We start from the raw sequence: 5,613 nt of genomic DNA on the forward strand, positions 1-5,613 counted from the left end.
CCCGGCCCGGCCCGGGGCTGGCGGGGGAGGGAGCGGGGCCGCGCCGGGCGGGGCGCGGGTGTGTGCGGGGAGGGGGGGGGCGGGCGGTAATTGGGCAGGGTGAAAATGCAATGCACTTAATGAGCGCCGTCGCCATGGCAACCCGCGGGTGCCTCCACGCCGCAGTGGCGGTGGTTTAATCCCGCCGCAGGATTTCGGGGAGCTGCCTGGCGGGGATTGGGGGGGGTCGCCATGGCGACGCCGCGGACACTACCACCACCCCCCCACACCCCACCCCCCCCAGGCCGGGCCCCCGGGGCCGCCCCCCCCCACACACACACTCCTCGCCCCGGCCTGGGCTTGTCGCCGCCGCGCTGAGGAGCCCCCGGTGGCACCGGTCACCCCGGGACAGGCCGGGCTGCGGGGTGCCAGTGTCCTCGCTGCCCACACTGGCTGAAACACCCTTTTCCACTGCTTTTTTCTCTCTGGGGTTAGATGGGATGGGGATGTGTGTGTGTGGGGATTGAAAGCCAGAAGCTGCTTTTTCTCTAAAATCACTGATATTAACCTAATCCCCCTCGGAGGGAGGTCGGGGGGATGACGACATGTCCTCCTCTCCTCAGCAGCCTAAACTGGCTCCCCGGAGACCACACCGTCTCTCCGGGCCCTCTCCGACAGGGACAGGCACGGGCTGACCCGGCGAAGGTGGAGCAGCCTCTCAGGCTCAAGGAACAACCAGAGAACACGGACACGACTCCCCAGGATCTGCGGGAAGCGAGAGGATCGCTCCAACTAGTCCTCCGGAGGAAAGGCAGGACTTGCTCCTGCGCTGTGCTTCAAAACCTGGGGCAGCTTTACCTGCCACCCAGTTGGTATTTTTATGGCCACACGAGGAACGTGCCTTTTAGACACTTCCGCAATGTCGGTCCCACTTACCTGCGGAAGGTGGGAGTGGAAGGAGCCAAGGCTGGAAGCACAAGGAACAAAAAGCAGCTGAGAACAGCACTCGGTGCCTGTCGGGCGGCCGGGGAGAGGCGAGGGGCCGCTCGCCCCATGGCCAGCTCGGGACCCTGCCGGAGCCAGCCCAGGGCCAGGGCCACTCTTGCTTCGGGGAGGGCAGTTTTGTGTTTCTAGTGTAAGGACCTGCCAGTTTTTTATCCCCTTGAGTTTTGTACTCCCAACAATTTTTAATACGTGAAAAAAAGTTGAAGTCGACTCTGATGAAGCAATTAGTTCCTGACAATCAGGAAGTAACTAACAGGAATTTCCTTTGCTGCTGCCGCCGCCTTCACACTTTTCAAATAAACCTTTGGTGGCACAGTATGGGAAAAGGCCTTCCCGTATAAACCCTTTTATGCTGTAGTGGGGGCTTCAGATAGGTTCGAATCAGGAGCAGAGTGAAACTCGGATACCTGAAAAGCAACCCGGGATTCACCTTCTCCCATCGGTTCCCTGTTCCCGGCTATGTTTGCCATAAAAAAAATTATGAATTCAGAATCAGGAATTCCTGGGGAATGGCAAAGAAGAGGTGGCATCTGTGGCTTCTGAGCAAGCCCTCTGGCTGATGTGATACCAGACCATTTCTCCCTCCTGTGCCTTAACTTCCATTTCCGCGATCTCTGTTGTAATGCATCTTAATTTACACATACAAACCGGGGGACGAGAGGCTGGAGAGCATCGCCAGCCGGGCGAGGGAGGCGACTGTCCCGCTCTGCACCGCACTGGAGCGGCCCCACCGCCAGCTCGGAGCGCGGTTTGGGGCACCTCAATAGAAGAAGGACATGGAACTATTGGAGTGTGTCCAGAGGAGGGTGACCGAGACGGTGAAAGGTCTCGAGGGCAAGACTTAGGAGGAGCCGCTGAGGTCGCTTGGCACGCTCGGCCTGGAGAAGAGCAGGCTGAGGGGTGTCCCCATGGCAGCCTGCGCCTTCCTCGAGGGGGACAGCGGAGGGGAGGCGCCGATCTCCTCTCTCTGGTGACCAGCGACGGGGCACGAGGGAATGGAATGAAGCTGCGTCAGGGGAAGTCCAGGCTGGACATGAGGAAAAGGTTCTTCACTGAGGGGGTGGTCAGTCCCTGGAACAGGCTCCCCAGGGAAGGGGTCGCAGCACCGATCCTGTCAGAGCTCAGGGAGCGTCTGGACGATGCTCTCAGTCGTAGGGTTTGGTTTCAGGTAGTCCTGTGAGGAGCAGGGAGCTGGGCTCGATGATCCTTTCGGGTCCCTTCCAACTTGAGCTCTTTTGTGATTCTATGAACTTTTGTTTATTTACTTAGTAGTGCTTTCATTATTTAATTTATTCTGACTCCGCTCTGCCACGAATACCACTAGACCTTACCAGCGCGGGCTGCAGCAGGGCTGTGCTCTCCGAGAGATGCTCTGGCACGCGTCAGGCCAGGGTTCCTCCCCGCGCATTCTGCTGTTCACAGGGTGGCTGTGCCCGCCGTTCCTGTCCTCCCCCACAGTCACGTCCCACGCTCATTTGACCCGAAAGAGACCTTACAAAACATGAAGCAAGAGGACTAAGCTCGAAGTACAAAGCGGCATCCCTAGCTTTTATTCCCGCTGGGCAAGTGACTGCAATTCCGTGCCTCCCTTTCCTGCTCTCTAGGGGGTTTTCGTGTACGGGGAACGACCAAACAGTTCTGCTCTGGGTAGTCAAACACACATAGGTGACACCTGAATTATGGCAGTGGTGGGTTAACCCTTTCAGCTCAAAGAGCAATGATTTTTAGTTGTCAGCAAACAGAACCGGACGAGGCAAATGGAGAGGCTCTTTCCAAATGTTTTCTCCTGTCTCCCCAGATAGCCAGCGCTTGCTCCCGGCTGGGTGGCACGTCCGTGACGAAGAGCTGAGCAGAAGAGGAGGTGCCGCCCCAGGGCAGCTGCCGCACCCCGCCGTTGCCCCCCCCTCCCCGTTCATTGTACAGCATCACTGGGCACCACTGGCACCACGAGAGACGATCTGCTGTATTTTCCTCTGCTGCCGACACCGAGCAGAACCAGGAAGAAACGTTGCGCAGGGGAAAGCTTTTTGCACTTCACCCATTTCTAGGAGAAACATTGCTCTTCGGCCGGGTGCAACTGTACGTCGTGATTACACCAAGCAGGTGAGATGTGACCTGTTTTACACCGACTGACTTAACGGCACTAACTTTTCTTATTCACGTTTACAGGATAACCCTGTTCCCGGGAGCTGCACGCACCGGCAATAAATTTCCCCAAGTTCATTCCTCCCACAGCTCCATCCACAAGAGAGCACAGGCTGCGTCTTCCCGGCACCCCCAACCCCGCCGTCACCCGCAGAGCTCTCCCTCTGCTGTTTGCAGTATTTTGGACTGAACTCGCCCAGTTCTTCCCCAAAGGCAAAACATTGCTGCAAAACTTAAGCTTTTGCTTTGAAAAGGAGTAAAAATACTGATTTTTAAGAACGAGTAATTGAGAGATTCGAAACTGAAGCAGACCACCCCGCAGAAGTCAGTCTCTGTGAACAAAAGGAGGAGGATGTAGCCCTTGAGTTGGAGAATCACAGAGAAGCAGCCAGAGTCATGCCCAAAACTTAAGAGTATTAGTAGGAACGGTTGTGGAGTACATCCCGAAGCACGCGCTGGCTGCAGACGCCTTCCCGATGCCACTACTTTGTCAGCGGAGCGGATCATACCAACTGCTGCGATCCATTCCCTCTTACAGAGGAGAGCACCTACGTTCACCCAACCGACTTAGACACGTTCTTGACAGATGTAGCTAAAAGGGTCGGAGTTTATGAGCCACTTCAGAGCAGTTTATTTCGATTTTTTATTGGATTATGAAACAGCTGCAACTTCCCTTCTGCCACCCGCATCCACATTTAGCAAAAATAATAATGCGTGAAGAAGCTGTGAGAGTTAAGAGCCATTTGATTCTTTCCACCTAACCACAAAACCAAACATGGGGGGAAAAGGGCCCAGCGCAACGTTAACAGATACCATCATGAAACCAAGAACAGAGAGTTAAAATTCTTGAACCGTTAATAGCCACCACTACGCAAAGCAACATTTCTGGTAGTTTTGCTTCTCACCTTTCCAAGTAATGCATTCCTATTCCCATTAAATAGACAGTTACAAAGCGCACGAGAAACGCGGCAAAGACCTGCCAATTTCGTCGCGGGAACTTTACCTTCTGATGAACGTTTGCACTACGCATCTTTCAAACGACCACGGCATTTTGCATCATCTCTCAAGGACGTACCGAATGGCAGCTCAGCTAAATTTTGGGGATTTCCAGGCTCCTGAGCCAAATTCCTACTTTTGCTCTTTGATTTAGGTCATTGCGCCGCGGCTGTTACAATCCCAGCCTGAGCCAGGTGTGAGCACGAACTGGAAACAGTTCAAGCTACTCCATGTGTGAAGAATAAACCCAAAAATCATGCTTTAAATGCCCCTCCCACAAAGAGGGTTACAAATCCTGTTTGGGACAGAGTAATCTCCCCGTTGTAAATGGGCTTGAAAACCGCAACATTTAAGAGGTAGAAATGTTATAGTAGAAACAAGGAGTGTTGTCTATTCTACCCCCTCACAGCTTTGCCCCAAGCACAGCAATATCGCTAGGTGAGACACGTCTTTTGGCGTGCATCAAACACAAAAGTTGCGCTCTTCCTTACAGCGAACCGACACGCTGTACCCGCTTTCCCTTCGTGACGCAACGGCAATGGCCCTTTCAAAAGGCCTGTCTTGTGACAGCACATTTTAAATCCTCCTCTTAGTCCACCTCCTGCTCTTTTTTAAGCAGCGATTTCCCTACGCTCGGCCTGAAACAGGCCTGTCCACCTGCCTATTGGAGCGTGCTGTTCTTCACAGCGGCACAGGGACTCGCTGACGCAGAACCACTTGCAGGGGCTCGAATAGCGGTGTTACCGGCTTCCAAAAACCCCACGCTGCGGAGGCAAAAGCTAAAGCAAGCGTTTCTGGGCCGCGGCATCGGAGGAGGTAACCATCTCTCTTCATCTGCCCCCCTCACTGGCTCTGTGGGCTGGCAAATTGCCATCCTCGCCAGCCAGATGCTCACGGTAGCCCCCAGGCCCCAAAGCACTGCCCGTGTCACGCTTCAGGGCTGGAGCCAGTCACCCACCTAGGTCAGGAACAATCCCGTTTTGCAGCTTGCTTCCTCACCAGACCAGCGGCATTAGGGATTCGGCTCTTCCCCCTCAAAGCGCTGGGCTAGAAGCCACCGCATGGAAGAAAACACCTTTTTGAGCTGAGAAAAAGAATTCTCTTTTATGACCTCCTGGCAGGGGCAGTCAAGGAGATTAAGTTCCAAGCGCACAAATGACGGGTCACGCAGAAATTCTGAGCAAGAGTGAACTTTGGTTCATCCCAGCTTTCCCCATTTGGGTGTGACAGCCAGTGCCACTGCTGTCCAAGGAAGACTCCAATTTGCTTCCAAGGCTCCAGGCGGCTTCAGGAAAAGCACCCTGGACTCGCCACCCCAGCGATGCAGAAACACTCGCCCACCGTCTGCCGGGGTTGAAGTGAGACACGCTAAAGGCGAAAAGGTGTTTGCACCATCTAACTTTAAAGCAGGTATTTTACCTCACAGGCATCACTGATTTAAGGACAGAACTTGCATTTCTGTCGAACACCAACGTACAGGGAGGGATG

The sequence above is a fragment of the Larus michahellis genome, chromosome 12 (genome assembly GCF_964199755.1).
Source record: "Larus michahellis chromosome 12, bLarMic1.1, whole genome shotgun sequence".
Taxonomy (NCBI): domain Eukaryota; kingdom Metazoa; phylum Chordata; class Aves; order Charadriiformes; family Laridae; genus Larus; species Larus michahellis.